Genomic DNA, 19,870 nt, shown 5'->3' with positions numbered 1-19,870 from the left:
TTCCCTAGACTGGCTGGCTACACTATTCTTAATAGAGGCCAGGATGCCATTGGCCTTCTTGGCCACCTGGGCACACTGATGGCTCATGTTTAGCCTGCTGTCGATCAGCACCTCCTGGTCTCTTTCCGCCGGGCCGCTTTCTAACCACTCTTCCCCCAGCCTGTAGAGCTGCATGGGGTTGTTGTGGCCGAAGTGTAAGACCCGGCACTTGTTCTTTTTGAACCTCATGCCATTGGTCTCGGCCCATCTATCTAACCTGTCCAGATCCCTCTGTAGGGCCTTCCTACCCTCCAGCAGATCGACACTCCCACACAGCTTGGTGTCATCTGCAAGTTTACTGAGGGTGCACTCAATCCCTATGTCTAGATCATCTATAAAGATATTGAACAGCACCGGCCCCAGAACTGAGCCCTGGGGAACACCGCTAGTGACCGGCCTCGAGTTGGACTTTGCCCCATTCACCACCACTCTCTGGGCTCGACCATCCAGCCAGTTTTAAACCCATCGAAGAGTCCACCCATCCAAGCCCCAGGCAGACAGTTTGTCTAGGAGGATGCTGTGGGAGACAGTGTTGAATGCCTTACTGAAGTCTAGATAAATTACATCCACAGCCCTGCCCTCATCTACTAAGCGGGTCACTTTGTCATAGAAGGAGATCAGGTTGGTCAAGCAGGACCTGCCTTTCATGAATCCATGTTGGCTGGCCCCGATGCCCCGATTGTCCTGCATGTGCCGTGTAATGGCACTCAGGATGATCTGTTCCATCACCTTGCCTGGCACCGAGGTCAGGCTGACAGGTCTATAGTTCCCTGGATCATCCTTCTGGCCCTTCTTATAGATGGACGTTACATTTGCTTATTTCCAGTCATCTGGAACTTTCCCAGTTAACCAGGACTGCCGGTAGATAATCGAGAGTGGTTTGGCAAGTTTTGACTTTAGATGTCTGAGTACTCATTGGGATGAAGCCTTGTAGATCTACCAGCATCTCCTGGTAATCATTATGTGTTCCAGGCTCCACTTTGACAAACTGAATGTTTTTTCTATATGATAGATAGGTTTCCCTATTATTGTGCTTGTTTTTATAAACTTTTTCTGCATCACTTACTCTTTTACACAAGTCTGAAATCTGGGAGAGGGAATTGTGTTTCACAGTGGCATCCCGACAAAGACAGGCACTGCAGTGTTTTAGAGTTAGAGGCTGGGATTTGTCTCACATTTACCTGTCAGTGAAATGACATCTAATTTAAGTCACTCATCAAGAATTGTTGTGAGGTTAATAGAGACAGATAGATAGACACCTCTCTGAGACACCTACCTTGGAATAAGATGAACTTTTAAATGGCTAAACTTAGGCAAGGACAGGTGCATCCTATCATAAATCACTTTTTTTGCCCTATCACTGGCTTACACTATAGGCAAAAAGGTCTTCTCTCAAGAGAGAAAGGGATATCCAGGAGATGGGTCATTGCCTTACATCTCAGGAAACAAGGTTTATTCCTGTTGCCACAGAGCTCCAATATGTGACTGTGAGAAATGACTTATACTTCCCATGTTACTGCCTGAATATTTCTGTGAGTATGGACCAAAGTGTTTTTAAATACACCAAGGAAAACCATACTTAAGTGAATGCTGTTTCTTTTATTTTTTTTAATGAATCTGAAATATAATTTACTGTCACAGGTATTACTCTATAAAAAATATTCTAATTTTGAGTTTGAAAATACATCTTTAAAAAGTCCATAGCAGGGAGAATTGTTTTAAGTGCTCCTCAACAGTAGAACCTAAATGATTTTTCTCATTTCAATAGTGGTTTAATTGTCAGTTTGGGAAAGGGATAGGACTTATTTTTTTAAGTTGTATTAAGAGAGCAGTCTCCAAACCAGTGAGTTAAGTTTTCTGTAAATGTGAATGTAGGGTCTGGCAATGCTTCTGAATTTTCTCATGGAAGAGATTTTTTTTTAATGGGGATTGCTTGTTACTTTGCTCTTGTCAAAATAAACATCAAAGTGTAAAAGAACAAACTGTCATATTTAGAATAAAGAATATAGCTATCCATGCATATGTGGTAAACTGTGTGAACAAAAGTGCACCTGGTGAGAAAAATGATGCAAAATTGACCATGTCTTTGGAAGCTTCATGTGAAAAATCTATCAAATATGATCCAACATCATAGCTTTCTATGTACAGAGGAAATGATACCAATACAAAAAAGAACTTTGGCTGCTGTAAAGTACCCTGTATTTAGAATGAATGTGTCTTTAAATAAAAGCTGTTATGACTAATTGCTAGTTAAAAGCCTTTCCTATCTCCATTTTGAGTAACTTTCTGTTATATTTCTTAGTCAAATATAAAAAAAAACAATTTTCACAGATGCTGAATCTTTTAATTTCTTCCAAAATTGCCAACTTATCCATTTTCTCCTAGAAAAAGATGATTAAACATTCCTAGAATTAAGACTATAAGTTCTTCTACCCTATAAAATCCTCAATTAATGAGAGAATTTTGGAAAAACCAACCTCCTTTTATGCTTGCCTAGCAACCCTCCTCAACTTTGCAAAAGCCCGAATGTGTAAGGCCCTTCAGATTTGAAAAATATGGGTTAAGTGAGGTCAATATTTTGTCCTCCCCCAGGAGTTAGGATAAACTTTTGTTTTAACTTGCACAAGATTTACAAATAGATGGTAGGGTAAAATGGCAAACGTGAGGAGGAAAAGCGAGGCTGCAGTAGAGGACATCTCTCTGTATACGTGGAATGGGAAGGGGAACAGCTCCGCATAGTTAAGTAAATCTGGAGGCTCATCCAAAAATTACGTCATAGTGCTTGCCTCTAGAGGTTCTTTCTCTGAAGGATCAATCAAATGAAAAATGTGGAGGTATGCTCTTGGAAAAAAAAAATCTGTTTAACTTTACGGAAAATAGATTTGAAAATGAGAAACTTAAGAAAAACCTTTTTCAAACTTCATTCGCTGACTCCTTTTAAAACCAAATTTGCTGTGAATGAGTCATGGACATTTGAGTCAATTAAATCTATTTGCTGTGGTGAGCAAACCACCATATACACCTACTGAAAAGCTATTTTCACTCCATGGGTACCATCAGCAATGTAATTATGGCTAACTCCAACTATATACCCAGATTTCTTTACCTGCATGACTCCATGATCCCTGTTTCAGAGGGAAATAGCTCTGGTATTGTTGGTATTATTTTCAAAGAATAAAATAAATAAAATACTCATCAGAAAGAACCATAAATCATGCAAAAGGTAGTTTGTAATACATTTTCTTTGATGAAACCCCTCTAACAGAAAAATCCTATTGAGATCAATAGGGTTGAAACCAATTAAAATAGGATTAATTAAACTTTTGAGAACTTTTGCAATCAGGAACTTCAAGCTGCTTTGCATTACAAATTTATCACTAAATGAGATTTTTTTAGTTTTAGTATTTAGGAATACTTTTTCTGAGGTGAAACTTATGTAAATGCATTGAATAAAAGTTCTGCTTTTAGATCAAGACAATCAAAATGCATGTAAGAGTCTACCTGGTATGAATCAGTATGGATCTGAAGATGAACTAGATTCTTATACAGTGCTAAATATTTAGCTCATAGAGTATAATGTCACAATGCAAAATAAGATAAAGGATAAAGACTACTAAAAGCTGTCTTTAACCAAGATTTAGTCTTTGCATAATAAATAAATGCCAATACTGAAAAATCCAGAAGCCTTTCTATATACAAAATTGTGTTTTAATGTTAAGGAGTATTGTCCCTTAACTGAGTAGCATCAGTTCTTATTTTTCATTCTGTAGTACAGAACATGCAATAACGCATGTGCTAATTAAAGAAAGTTGTTTAAAAATATCTCTGTAAAATTACCTATTTTTTCCTTGTTATTAGGAAGGAAAACATTGATTCCCTATGAAATGTTTTAATGACTAGCAAAATTTCTTTAACATATGATTTAACAACATTGGATGCTTTTAATGTTGTCTCCATAACATATGAAACAAAAAGACTTTTGAAAAGACTTATGAATCATAAAAGAACAATATTAGCCTATTGTGATCTGTGATGAGCCAATATTTTCCATATAATCATGTACACCTCTGATAACAACATAGGAACCAATAAAAATATCATTGTTTGGGTGGTCTGACTGCAATAGGTCATGATGAAGATTATATTAGAAAATGTCCACACATAGGTGTTCATTTCATTTCATTTGCACATGTCTATTATACTTCAAAGAAAATTAATTATACAGTACTGAAAAGCAGGGATAACAAAATGCTATAGAAAGAAATAACTATCTCACAGACTGTTCTGTACTAACACCACCACACTTTGGACTCTTAGTTTCATTATAACTTAAAATTATTCTAGATTTTCACTTGGGTAACTGAGAGGTTTTTGTAAAATATAAATATATAGAAGAAACATATTTGCTTCCTAATCAATTTTTCAATTACATTTTGTAGATGCTTATCAGCAACTATGTTAAAAACTATTAAATTAGTTATAATTTTAAATTACCAACTAGGCTATTTCTATAGCTCAGAATTTATAAAGTTATTCCTAATGTGCAGGTCTCCATGCACTCCTATACACTTTTTCTCGTTCTATTTCAAATATCATTTTTTACAGTCTATCATGTATTTTTCTTAGCTTTTCATGTCCATTTGCAAATAATACATGCAGTTCCAACAGGTAGCAAACAATGTCAGACTTAACCTATATTGTTTGCACAGAAAAGTGTTGCTGCTTGTCTGCGGCAAGCTCCGTTTGGTTGCTGGCTGGCCTGAGGCTATCCGCACCCCAGGGCCATTGAGCACAGACACCAATGTGAGGATGCAACAAATGGCGTTTATTTAACTGCTCAACAGCCTTATACAGTCGTCTTGTCCTGTACGAACTCGCGCGATACTTGCACATCCTGCTCCTTTCGCCACACCTACCTTTCCGTTACAGCCCGAGATTTTCCGGTCACCGTACCCTAATCTACCTACATTTCCCCCTCCCCATGTTTCAAGTCATGCGAAGTAAAGCATATCGCTAATTCTGGTGCCTTGCGTCAAAGCGTAAGCGTAACTGGCGGATACAACATCCTAAAATAGGAAAACCAAAACATGTTAGGAGAATAACTCCAGCAACAACAGCAACAACTATTATGAGTTTGTCCCAAGAAAACCAAGACATTAGCCATTCCCAGACACTAGCTCCGATATCGGCTAGCCATTGCCATTTAACTGGATCCTCCTTAGCTATTTCTACCAAGCTATCTGCTGCCTTCTGGAGGATTACATTACGTTCCTGGATCTGTTCATAATCGTCCGCAGAGAGACAACAAAAGGAAAGATTTGCAAAACGGGCACTTTTACACCCTCCTTGGATAAGGATATCAAAAAGAACATCGATCGCCTCATGGTGAGCCTTCAAAATCCTTGAAGTTTGCTCAAACTTGTCTTGCATTACCTGTATTACTGCTTTAACCGCCTTATTGTTTCAAAGAAGGTGGCAAACCACTTTCTCTAGAGCGGCTGAATTTCGCTGTACTCCTACACCTGGAGAGAAAGCTAACGTAAAGACTCCTGCAGCGCCTTTCGAGACAGGGAAAGATAAGAACTTCCCTGCATCAAGAGTTCTCACTGGTTATTACCTCGCCATCATCCAGCTCTACTCTCAATGTCCCTAAGTCCCTCTTTCTTCTTCGAGGCAGTCACCTGCCTCGTCTCTCAGGTTTCAGGAAGATGCCCATGGGTTCTAAGGTGCCAAATATGCACCACCAATATGGCTCTCTTGGGCAGAAATATTTGTGAACAGTACCATTACATAATAATACTAACGGGTGCTGCAGACAAAAAGGGAGTATCCCTTATATCCATTTCGTCCACAACGAGGGAACTATTTACAGTAGCGTTCCGCCCTGGCTGGAAACGTTCCCCCCAGAGCTTTGGTCCTCGACAGTACCGTGTCTGGTTATGTACCCGAGCCCAGGTTCTCCAGTAAGATTCCCCTGCAACTCCTGAGATGCAAAGCAAAAGCAAGCTAATCATGAGCGCATTGTTCAAAGCTTTTGTTTCACTCAGCAATGGTCACCATTCCTCATCTTTCTTGGCGCCCCGCCGCTTTACCAGACTCTCTGTGCTGCCGGGACACCTCCTTTCCGAAGGTAGAGGCTGATGTTGCTTCGGCTTCCCCCACAGGTACTTCTGCAAAACATAAAGCTTGGATAGCATGCATATTACTTCGGGTTGAGGTTTTGTTTTAAATCAGGGCGCAAACAGCGTGTAGGGACCCACTGTATAACATCATCCCATTTGATGGCGGCATACCCCCTCCCGTGATGTAGCAGCTCCCAACCTGTTTCCCACTCCGCTGTCCCAGGGAACCTAACCTTGACTGGGGGGCCCACTTCTGGCACCCCTGGACCCCATTGTCGCTCAATTGGGGCACGCTTTTGGTCTCCCCGGGCAAAATGATTTAAAGAATAAAGAGCGCGATGTAAAATGTGAGATTAGTAGTTGACAGAAATTACGTCTGGGAATCCTTCCCCCTCCCCAAGAATCTTAATTCTGTGTTTTAGCGTCTGATTAGTGCGCTCTACAATTGCCTGCCCGGTAGAATTATACGGAATGCCGTGTTTGAGCGTGATACCCCACCGCTGGCACCACTGACGTGTGGTATGAGCAATAAAACAGGGGCCATTATAGTTTTGATCTCGACAGGTAGGCCTAGCCAAGCGATTGCAAGATTCCAATGTAGCTGAATGGAGCGTGCTGTTTGTTTCCGATGCAGGGTGGCCACAATCATCATACTGTAAGTGTCCACTGTGACTGCCAGCCATGGTTGAGGTCTGAGCTGAGGACATAGGGTGAAGTCTGATTGTCATATGCCATTAGGCTTCAGTCCACGGGGGTTGACCCCAGCACTCCATAACGGTGAACGCTGACAGTACGGGCAAGTCGCAACAACCTCTCGAGCCTGTGTGAGAGGGATGCCACAGCGTTTTGCGAGCGCTCGTGCTCCAATATGCAGAAAGCCGTGGAGATCTTTGGCTTCAGATAGTGTCCATATCTTATTCGCTGCTTTGTCCGCCATCGCATTGCCTTCCTTAATAAACCCAGGCAAATTAGTATGATTTCTTACATGTAAAACATAAAACAATGCAGTTCAGATTTGAATTTCTTGCCACAGAGCTTGCAGCAATTCAGAAACACACTGATTACATGTATGCTCTATAACAGATCTATCCAATTGCTTTATAATGCCAGCTACATATGCTGAATCAGTAACCAAATTAAAGGGAATGGGAAAATTCTGAAATACTTCTAATACAGCTCGTAATTCTACCACCTGAGGTGAACCCTTTTGTTGTACTACCATAGATTCCCACTTGCCGACAGAATACCAGACAAGGCCCGCCTTGGCTGTGTTCCCAGATCCATCTGTAAAAATGGTAATTCCATCCACAGGAGTGTCTGCGCACCACACTCCTGTGGCAATTGGAAGTTCCGCACTCAATTTTATAACAGGATGGGAGGGCAAGTGGTAAACAACCTGTCCCGAGAAATTCTCCATGGCTGTTTGCGAAGCAAAGCTATTAGCCATACACCACTCAAAGTATTGAGCTGCAATAAGAACGGTTAGTGATGCAGGATCTCTGGCCACAAGCTCCCGACATCGCATCCGACCTTTGATGATAATCTGTGCCAATAGCTCTGCAATCACGCCATTCCAATATATGTAACGAATTTGATTATTCTGACTTCCATTGACCAATTATTGCATACGGAATTTGCCTATCAAACAAAGTGATAATTTGTATTTCCTAATTCAAATCAATACGATGCACAAATTTGGAATGTAGCCTGCTTTCTACTTCTGTAATCAGTTGCTGTACCTCTGCAGTAGTCTGTCGTGGTGCTGTTAAATTTGTGTCCCCTGCTAACAATTGGAATAGAGGCTGCAATTGTGACGACGCAAGCCCCAAGTACGGCCGCAGCCATAACTTGAGCCTTATGTCCCACATCTGTACTCGGTCCACAATGGCTGTTTGCCACAGGTCCAAGGCTTGGCAGCCACGCAGGTTAACCCCGCGTGGAAACACCAGTCCTGCGTTCCCTGCGGTTCGGGCTGCGAGTTGACTGCTTAGGCCTGGAACTGGCTGGGAAGATTCATTTGTGTCAGCACACAGTTTCTCCCCACGTTCTTTCTCCAGTTTCCCTGCACTCTGCAGCTGGTTGTTATCAGCTGACCTTGAGCATTATACTGAGACCTGCACAGCTTCACAAGATGCCCCAGCTTCCCACAGCAATGACACATCAAAACAGTTATCTCTCCCACTCAGCTTCAACTTCTTAAGGCAATTTTTCTTAAAGTGACCTTCTTGCTCGCATGTATAACAACGATGAACTACCTTAACTGCCGCCGCAAAAGTTTTTGCTAAATGCTCCATCTGAAATGTAGTGGTTCCTACCTTCCCGCAAGCATCCATCAGCTCAGTTAAGGTGGGGCCACGATTCGCCATCCCTGCAACAACTCTCCTGCAGTCCTCATCTGTGTTGTCCCTCGCTAACTGTAGTAACAATGCTTCTTTTACAATTTTCCAATCTAACGGTTGCCAAATATTTCTTCCCTCGGGACCAGCACCCACAATCACAGGATATGCTTGTGGAATTATAACTCCTTCTAATAACACATCTCGAATGATCCCTTTCCATTTCACTCCTCCCCCCACTTCCCCCGTATACGCGGGCGGACGCTGATCCTCTCCCTCACCTCCCACATTACCAGATGGACGCAAACCTCCCACCCCGCCCTGATCTAAAGGTGGAGTAGGGAATTGCAAAGGAGGTTGAGGTGGCCCTAATACTTGTCCCGAAGACAGAGGGGGGTTTGGGGGAGACATAGTCACGTGTCTCGAGGTGTTGGCTGAACGGTGCTGCTGCAATTCCGTCTTTAATTCTTCCAGTCGTCTACCAAGCTCTGTCATGTCAAGTTCGTGTCCATTTCGTGACGGTAACGGTCCTTTAAGTCCTTGTGATTCTGGTACTGCTGACTCCGTAAATGCGACTTTAACGGTGGTCGTTTGGCGCCGGAATGTAAACTTTGTTCAACAGACTCAGGAAACGGCGAATCTGGTAAAGGTGGATACGAAGCAGGTTTACCCTCCTTCTTGTCCTCCTGCTCAGCCTCATCCGTAGAGAGATCAATGAGAGGAGGAGGGGGTTTCGGAGGGGGTTTCGGCCAAGTCTCCTGTTCAGCGTCTGAATCAATTAGTCCAAATCGAGCTCGTGTTTTAGGGCGCACTATCAGTCCTGATGGATCTGTATCTATTTTACTCGCTCCCCGCTCCTCAGCTTTTTTCGGAGCCGTCCGTACCGACGGCGATAAAGGAGTTGCTACCGCTACAGCCACCGGGGCCGTGGGAGGTTTTGGTCCCGCAAATAGCGAAGTAGTAGTAGGCGCATGTGGTCCTAAAGCCACAAAAGCTGTATGTGTGACTTCTCTCTCTGCTTTTATTCCTTTTAACGCTTCGCTAACCAGCCTCCATGTAGCAGACAATTTAAAGGCTTCCTTATCACCACTTGACACTGCATCTCAGAGAGAGTCACCAATCTTCTCCCATAAAGGCACTTCAAAGACATCATTAAAGGTGGTAAAATGTCCTTTATCTTTTGCCCAGAACAATAACTGCTTTAACGCAGCTTCATCGTATTTAATTCCTCTCTCAGAGAGTATATGTTAGAGGAGTTTCACCACTGCCACTTCTGTCTTGGTCAGGGCAGACCCCATGTAAACACGCCCGAGCCGCATCCCATGTCGCCCGGTCCTCCTGCGCAGCCCGTAGCAGCCGCAAGATAGCTCCCCATGTTTTTAATTCTTTGGCAGAACCCGCTGCCATAGCTCGCTCAGCGAGCTTCATCGAGCACCGCTCCCAGGCACTCGGCTGTAAACAATCAGCCGGTCCTGCCACCGCCCCCTCCTTAACGAGGCGGTCCACACACTGGGCTACTTCTTTCGATTTCACAGAAATCTTAAATTCCCTGCCCAGTGACGAAATCACCTTTATCAAGGCTTCCATGGTTCGCGAACCCACTCCGACCGCCTGCGGTCCGCCAGCCCAGCAATCACGTCGGGGTCACCATTTGTTGCCGCTTGTCTCCATTCGGTTGCTGGCTGGCCTGAGGCTATCCGCACCCCAGGGCCATTGAGCACAGACACCAATGTGAGGATGCAACAAATGGCGTTTATTTAACTGCGCAACAGCCTTATATAGTCATCTTGTCCCGTACGAACTCGCGCGATACTTGCACATCCTGCTCCTTTCGCCACACCTACCTTTCCGTTACAGCCCGAGATTTTCCGGTCGCCGTACCCTAATCTACCTACAAAAAGGAGGTTGAAATGTTTGTATGTTTTTATTCAGCATTAAGTTTATTTTCACTGGCACAAAGGGATTTTACATCCATTTCTCTGACATTGTAAAAATATTGCAGCCTGCATTAGTAACATTGCACTGTATGCTATTTCAAAAGAGCAAATAGAAGGACCTTTAGAAAGGGTCTTGTTATTCTACTGTAATTCTGTAACTGTAGAACAAAAGTACTTTTTGGTTTTCATCATGTCTGATGCTGCTGAAGGACAAAATGTCAAAAAAAAAGCATCCTCAAGTTCTTGTTGTAGCACTCCCAAACACGCTCGTTCAAATAAGAGGCAAAATACCTGGCTGAACAATGCTGGATGGTATTAAATCACTGTGTAAGCCACAAATGCTCCAAAACAACTTAGTCACTAAAAAAATTCATTGACTAAACAGTCATAATCAAATAATTAAATAATTAAAAATGGAACCCTCCCTCCTGTTCTCCTTTCCCATCTCCCTCTTTCCAAAACAAATGAAAAAAATGAACTCAGGAAAAATTCTACCTGGAAGTGAGCAGGATGTTTTATAGTGTTAAGTGCTGTTTATGTCAAGATAAACCAGAAAGGTAGAAAGGATAATGAAAGAAGGCATCTCTGCAGAGCCAAAACATGATGAACAAGATAAGGGTAAGCTACTGCACAAGTTGTTGAATTCTTAATCAAGCTGGTTTTGTATCCTGTGGTCAGTCTCTGGATAGATGTATGTTACCTGCAGATTTAGTAGCATAAGTAGTATTTATTTTCTCACAAATTGTTGAAGAGCTTCAAACACTTAAAACTTCACATCAAGGTGAATTATATATCAGGTGAATTGCTCTCATTTAGCTAGTTCTTTCTTGCTCTTTTAAGATGCATTTTACATTTTCAAAATAAATATATACCAAGCTACAGGTTCATCCTGCTAGCAGCTTCTATCCACAACCCAGTAAACCTTTATATACATGCCAACATGTTGACATATAGTTCTGTTTGAAACAGACTTCACAAAACTACTCATATTTTAAAAATAGAGTCCACAGTGAAGGATTTTCACTGAATCAAAGAAAAATACTCACCACATTGACAGACTGTATTTACATGATCTCTAGACTGGTGGCCTTATTTTAAGGACTCTTTTTTTTTTTTTTACCTTAACTCCACATGAGCTAATCTGTTGGTTTTTAAAACTATCTTTGTGCAAATGACAGCAGAATTCCACAGTTCCTGGGATCTTTCATTCAACTTGCATTGCAACTGTCTTCTTAAATGCATTTCACTTTCAGCTTAATATGAACATTAACCAAACTCCTCCTTTCAGATCTTTGCAGCATTAGACGAATCTGAGGATAGACATAAAACCTTTCCTCAGATATATGCTGAATCTCTTACTGTGTTGTAGTTAAAAATAGCTACAATCATTTATTTTATTCATTTTATGCTACATCAATATATCTCTTACGGAAAATCACACTTACGCTTGAATATATAAAGAAAAAGATAGTCTTCCTGTTGAACATCTTACCCATAAATATTATCCTTTTAAACTAATAGAAGTCTGGTCTATGATTAAAGGCTCATAACCCTTCTTTTTCACTCATGACCAAGTTGCCTTTTATGTGCTTGATCCAGTGCTATTGCATGGCAATGGCAAAACTATGTTTAATATTATTGTTGCAAGATCAGAGCTCAGACCTCTAGAACAAATTTTCTTCTTATATATGGAGCAGGTGAAAGAAGAAAAGAAATGGCAGTTTTAAGGACCAAATTACATTTCAGGAAGCTTTTCTTTCTGTTATCAATCAAACCAAAAAAAGAAGTCATTTTATGTCTCAATTCACCAGTTTTTAAAATGGGTTGCTAATATGGATTCCTACTTTTAGAGTTAGATTTTGTAAAGCTAGATTTAGAATAGAATAGACTAGAATAGACTATTTCAGTTGGAAGAAACTTACAACTATCATCTTGTCCAACTGTCTGACCAATTCAGGGCTGACCAAGTTAAAGCATGTTATTAAGGGCATTGTCCAAATGCCTCTTAAACGCTGACAGGCTTGGGGCATCAACCACCTCTCAAGGAAGCCTGTTCCAGCGTTTGACCACCCTCTCAGTAAAGAAATGATTTAGAACTTCAACAACATCTTAACAATATATCTACTTTATAAATTACTGAAATCTTAGATAGCGGAGATTCTGATCAATAAAAAATCAGGCACAGCATTATAGTGAAGACCCTAACTGGATAATATTTATCTCAAGTAGGACCCAAGAGCTTCAGCTAAGACTGTAATACATAATGCCTATCACTGTGATGGGTAGTAAGAGACTAAGATTTGAATTGCTTTTGGGATGTGTTGATTTCTCCCCATATATGGAAACCTAGAGAAACAGCTTCATTGCCTATTTTCAAGTAAAAAGGGTCTAGCCTTTACAACACTGAGTTTATGCCATTTATTTTTAACTTCAGAAGAAAGAATGAGCTCTCTCTAAAAGTCAGCATCCTTAGTCAAAGCACACTGTTAACTGAAATTATAAACAGGTGATGATAATTAACAATTATCATCTGCAAAGAATTGTCTGGGGTATTCACAGTACAGGTCCCAATTCCCCTTGATTGCAAGCTGCTAGGAAATTATATGGATTTTTAGAATTCTTTTTAGCAACAAAATATCCCCCATTGACAGGATGGTGAAGGATCCTCAAATCTTAGCTAAGCAAGGCCAGATTTTCACAATTACCATGAAACAAATGTTCAAGAATGCTTAGAATCTATTTATCAGTTGCAATCCCTTTCCCTTTTTAGTAGAAGCTGAACACTACTGAAAATTTATCTATTTTGTTATAAGAAATAAATACTTATTAGTTCACAAAATGGAAGTTGCTGCTGAGTTGCTTTTTTAATTTAGTTTGGTCTGAGTTTATAAAAAATTCCTAATGGTATCTTCTCTTTGGATAAGCATCTATCTTTGTATTTTGTATGTTCTGAACATATGCATAGGTAAACAAAAGGAGGAATAGTGATTCATAAAAGAATAAATGTTTAAAAATCTTTTGGGCATAGAAGGATAATTGACCTCTACTTAAAAGCAGATACATGTAGAAAATATTTACATTTTATATGGAAGCAACACTGAAGGACTAATCAATGCAAACGTAATGGATGTTGCCAAGATAGTGATAGACAAGACCTACAGAAGGAAATAAATAAATTGATATCCTGAAAAACCTGTTATCTTCTTGCTGCTCTTGGAACTGCAGGTGCAACTAGTGCAGAGATTATTACTGTCATCTCCCTTTTGGACACACTAAGGAACAGTAGTGACCCAATTAAGATCTTGATCACTGCTTCAGGAGAGGGGAATTCAGTTCACAGACTTAGTCCTGTGATCTTGAGAGAACACCCAAGTTGGAGACGTTTAGAAGTGCTTAAGGATCAACTTAAGTATGACCAGGACCAGTTTCCACTAGAAACTCTATATTCAGTTTGACCATCTATAAAAAGGGTGTCCTTTTGTCTGTTGACTTACAAGTTCTTTGGAGAAATTCTCCTTTACTGTGTGGCTACAAGACACATGGTCTAATTACAGTATCAGTCAGGGCATTAAATAATACAGCAGCAAACTACAACACATGCAGGAAATTACTCTTTTAAGTAAACTTCTTAACAGTTATAAATGTTTTACAGCTCAAAGTGACCACTCATCCATACACAAAGTGAAATCCCGCTGATTAGTTTGCAATTAGTTGAAAAGACAGACCTTGAAAAATGACAACTATTGTCATAGGTGAAATGAAGAACTATCTGTATTGCAAAACTCTTCAATAATCAAAATACAATCAACACATATATCAGAGGTGTGAAATTGTTATTGTTCTGTATAGGGTTATTTGTGGATGGTGGAAGTTGAAGGGACTTCAAAATAAAAAGTCTCACCCCATGTTGAGCATCAAAAAGGACTATAGTGAGTTAACACTGTCCAGCAGCTCAGCCCCACATGGTTACTTCAGAAAACAAATGAATGAACTCCAAACATCCTCCATTACTTCTTCTTCCTCCAGCTTTTATTACTGAGCACGAAGTCATGTGGGATGACTTGTGCCTCTTGTGCACCCCCAGCCTTCTCACTGGCAGGACAGCATGAGAAACAGAGTAACAGTGTAAGCACTGTTCAGCAATAGCTAAAAATTAGTGTGTTATCAACACTGTTTTCAGAACAAATCCAAAACATAGAACCATACAAGCTACTATGAAGAAAATTAACTCTATCCTAGCCAGACCCAGTACAGGTATTTAACCTTGTTCAAAAAGAGACTGAAATATTAGATTCTTTCCCAAAGTCTGGTATACAGCTGTGTTTTCATTAAAGAAAATAAATATGAAATTAATAATTTATGCATAATATAATGCATTTTTCCAAGTTTCCATTTATATCCTTTTGTTGAAATGACTCTAGAATGACAATAGGGTGATTCTAATTTAATTTGAAATTTATTTGACCAGATGACTGATTTGTGCAACAAAACAGACTTGGACTATTTGCAGACAGTTTGTACATAAGCTGTGTGAAAACCTGGGCAACTTTGCTTACATAAAGCAGATTTTCTTTTCATACCTTCTTATAGCATCTTCAGCTTCCATTAAGATATACTGTAAAGAAATGAGATAAAGAAGGAATTGCAGGAAAAGTCAATGGCCTGTAGTCAAACCACAACCCATTAATTCACAATTCAGGGAGAAAAAAAATCTTCTTGACATTGCAAGAACTAATGTGTTTTGGATAGTCACATTTTCCTCAAAATTACATGAAGTTATATCTTAAGCTAGTTTTTGATTACTGATTCGTTTTGAACAGACACAGGAGAATAAAATATAATGAAAGAGACTGTTTAGAATGAGAACTAGGAGAGTTATCAACCAAAAATATACAGAACATATGAAGCTGATATGGTTCTAGACAAATGGAGAAGAGGACATTCAGGACATAAAGGTTGACAACCCCAACTCTCTCAGCCTGTCTTCATAAGAGAGGTGCTCCAGCCCTCTGATCATCTTTGTGGTCCTCCTCTGGACTCGCTCCAACAGCTCCATGTCCTTCTACGTTGGGAGCCCCAGAGCTGGATGCAGTACTCCAGGTGGGGTCTCATAAGAGCAGAGTAGAGGGGCAGAATCACCTCCCTTGACCTGCTGGACACTTTGCTTTTGATGCAGCACAGGATACAGTTGGCCTTCTGAGCTGCCAGCACACATTGCCGGCTCATGTTGAGCTTCTCGTCAACCATCACCCCCAAGTCCTTCTCCTCAGGGCTGCTCTCAATCCATTCTCCACCCAGCTTGTATTTGTGCTTGGGATTGCCCCAACCCACAAACAAGACCTTGCACTTGGCCTTGTTGAACTTCGTGCGGTTTGCACGGGCCCACCTCTCAAGCCTGTCAAGGTCCCTCTGGATGGCATCCCTTCCCTCCAGCATGTTGACCGCACCACACAGCTTGGTGTCGTCGGCAAACTTGCTGAGGGCGCGCTCAATCCCACTGTCCATGTTGCTGACAAAGATGTTAAACAGGACCAGTCCCAATCCCAACCCCTGAGGAACGCCACTCGTCACTGGTGTCCACTTGGACATCAAGCCATTGACTGCAACTCTTTGAGTGTGACCATCCAGCCAATTCCTTATCCACTGAATGGTCCATCTGTTGAGTCCATGTCTCTCCAATTTATAGACAAGGATGTCATGCAGGACAGTGTCAAATGCTTTGCACAAGTCCAGGTAGATGACATCAGTCCCTCTTCCCTTATCTACCAAATTGTCCAGATAAGGTCTACTTTTGGTCTCCAGGGTAACAGCAGTTTCCCCAAATGAGTATGTGACAGTCTTAACAAGTATATCTAACCATTGGTCATGTTTCATATTATGTACAGTATGCCTCCAAGCAGAACACACAAAAAAAAGCAATCTGAAATAATTTTAGCCTCCTGTGAAGCAGATCTGTGATTTTATAATAAAAAATTCTCTTAAATTTGTACACTGTTATGTTTAGCCTGAAGTATCTGCTGAAAAAGGAAGATGCATTATATGTAATGCTTTCATAATTGAGAAAATTTTCACTGTATATAAAAATGTGAAACACCGCTTCACTCACAATTCTATCCCATATTGTCTGCCCAATATTCCTAATGGTTTGGATAATATTTTAACTAGTATACTGTGATTTTCACTCTTGTCTGCTTTTGTGCATTAAAATAGTCTAAGTATCTGTAAGACACCTCTGAAATATATTTCACAATCTTTTATGTCATACAGAAGATTGCTGCTTCTGCAGGAATCCTCTGATTAGATCCTTAGATTAGGTTAAGAGCAAGAACCAAAATATTCCTCCTGCTGCGCACTGTAGCAAGGTACTTCCCATAAATGTGCACCCATGACTGATCTTCGCAGGCCACAGCGGTGGTATCATTGAAAATATAGTCTAGATGGAAGACTGTCTATTAAAAAATGAAGCAGTATAGCTGTAACTGTACACGAAACTAGTGGCTTTAGAGAACAGCAGTTATGTTTAAGGTGACCACTACTTAGTTCAATCTATTCTGAAAGGAAATATATTGTTTGTGTTCTCCTGTGGAAGTTGTTTCATGATGGGGGTGGTTAGATATACACACATATACTCATACATGTGCACAGACTCACTACATCTAACAATGGAAATGTAGACCAGCCTTCATACAGTCATAATGAATAATGATGTAGCATACAGAAGTCATAAATCAGCTGTAATTTAATGTCAATACTATTAAGACCATTGTGTTTTCAATTGCTTATGCTTTCTAAAATGTGAATTTAAACACATTATTACTTCACTTTTCTACCGCCAAGTGCTATTACTATTGCTCTATTAGGTCGATTATACACTTGGGACATTTATAATAAGAAGTTGTTTTGCTCATTTTTTTATTTTTAATTGTACTATGGGAGAATTTCAAAGATAACATGGCAAATCAAATGTGAATATATCTATAAAGCATGTAAAGCATATCCAGTCATAGCTAGGGAAAGACAAGTCATTCCATTCAGTCCTTTGTTGGTCTCAAAGTTGGTTATGGTAGTTACACTTCAATACCAGACTTTATATAGGAAAAAGAACTCTTTCCAGAGTGGGATGTCACATTGAGGTGAGGTGGATTGAGAACTGGCTGAATGGCAGAGCTCAGAGGGTTTTGATCAGCAATGCTGAGTCTAGTTGGAGGCTGGTAGCTAGCAGTGTTCCCCAGGGGTCAGTGCTGGGTCCAGTCCTGTTCAACTTATTCATCAATAACCTGGATGAAGGGACTGAGTGTACACTCAGCAAGTTTGCTGATGGCACAAAACTGGAAGGAGTGGCCGATACACCAGAAGGCTGCACTGCCATTCAGTGAGGACAGGCTAGAGAGTTGGGCAGAGAGGAACCTCATGTAGTTCAACAAAGGCAAGTGTAGCGTCCTGCACCTAGGGAGGAATAACCCCATGCACCAGTACAGGCTGGGGGCTGGCCTGCTGGAAAGCAGCTCTGCGGAGAAAGACCTGGGAGTTCTGGCAGACAACAAGTTCACCAAGAGCCAACAATGTGCCCTTGAGGCCAAGAAGGCCAGTAGGATCCTGAGGTACATTAGGAAGAGTGTGGCCAGCTGGTCAAAGGAAGTTATCCTCCCCCTCTACACTGCCCTAGTGAGGCCACACCTGGAGTACTGTGTGCAGTTCTGGGCCCCCCAGTTCAAGAAAGATAAGGAACTACTGGAGAGAGCCCAGCAGAAAGCTACAAAGATGATCAGAGGACTGGAGCACCTATCTTATGAGGAGAGGCTGAGGAAGCTGTGTCTATTTAGCCTGGAGAAGAGAAGACTGAGGGGGAATTTTATCAATGCTTATAAACACCTTAAGGACGGATGTCGAGAGGATAGGGCCAGACTCTTCTCAGTGGTGCCCAGTGACAGGACAAGGGGCAATGGGCACAAACTGAAACATGGGAAGTTCCATCTCAATATGAGAAAAAACCTCTTTACTTTGAGGGTGACAGAGCACTGGAACAGGCTACCCAGGGAGGTTGTGGAGTCTCCTTCTCTGGAGATATTCAAAACCCACCTGGATGTGACCCTGTGCAACCTGCTCTAGGAGAACCTGCTTTGGCAGTGGGTTGGACTAGATGATCTCCAGAGGTCCCTTCCAATCCCAACCATTCTGTGATTCTGTGATTCAGTGCTTACAAAAGTAAAGATAATAAATGACTACAGAGGAGTAGGACTCACATCAGAAACAGATGGATGTCCCATTGTCACAATGTATGGATAAGAACAGAAGGAAGTTACTCAAACAGAGAATACAGAATCACAGAATCACAGAATCACAGAATGTTAGGGATTGGAAGGGACCTCGAAAGATCATCTAGTCCAATCCCCCTGCTGGAGCAGGATTACCTAGACCATATCACACAGGAACGTGTCCAGGCGGGTTTTGAATGTCTCCAGAGAAGGAGACTCCACAACCTCTCTGGGCAGCCTGTTCCAGTGTTCGGTCACCCTCACCGTAAAGAAGTTTTTCCTCATATTTATGCGGAACCTCCTGTGTTCCAGCTTGCACTCATTGCCCTTTGTCCTGTCAAGGGATGTCACTGAGAACAGCCTGGCTCCATCCTCATGACACTTGCCCTTTACATATTTATAAACATTAATGAGGTCACCCCTCAGTCTCCTCTTCTCTAAGCTAAAGAGACCCAGCTCCCTCAGCCTCTCCTCATAAGGGAGATGTTCCACCCCCTTAATCATCTTCGTGGCTCTGCGCTGGACTCTCTCTAGAAGTTCCCTGTCCTTCTTGAACTGAGGGGCCCAGAACTGGACACAATATTCCAGATGCGGCCTCACCAGGGCAGAGTAGAAGGGGAGAAGAACCTCTCTTGACCTGCTAACCACACCCCTTCTAATACACCCCAGGATGCCATTGGCCTTCCTGGCCACAAGGGCACACTGCTGGCTCATGGTCATCCTGCTGTCCACTAGGACCCCCACGTCCCTTTCCCCTACACTGCTCTCCAACAGGTCTGTCCCCAACTCGTACTCATACATGGGGTTGTTCTTGCCCAGATGCAGGACTCTACACTTGTCCTTGTTATATTTCATTAAATTTCTCCCCGCCCAACTCTCCAGCCTGTCCAGGTCTCTCTGAATGGCTGCGCAGCCTTCCGTTGTGTCAGCCACTCCTCCCAGTTTTGTGTCATCAGCGAACTTGCTGACAGTGCACTCTATTCCCTCATCCAAGTCATTAATGAATATATTGAATAGTACTGGTCCCAGTACCGACCCTTGAGGGACTCCGCTAGACAGAGGTCTCCAACTGGACTCTGTCCCGTTGACCACCACTCTCTGGCTTCTTTCCTTCAGCCAGTTCACAATCCACCTCACTATCCGATCATCCAGACCACACTTCCTCAGTTTAGCTGCGAGGA

Source organism: Nyctibius grandis, chromosome 7 (assembly GCF_013368605.1).
Source record: "Nyctibius grandis isolate bNycGra1 chromosome 7, bNycGra1.pri, whole genome shotgun sequence".
Taxonomy (NCBI): domain Eukaryota; kingdom Metazoa; phylum Chordata; class Aves; order Nyctibiiformes; family Nyctibiidae; genus Nyctibius; species Nyctibius grandis.
Note: the sequence above shows the minus strand (reverse complement) of the source record.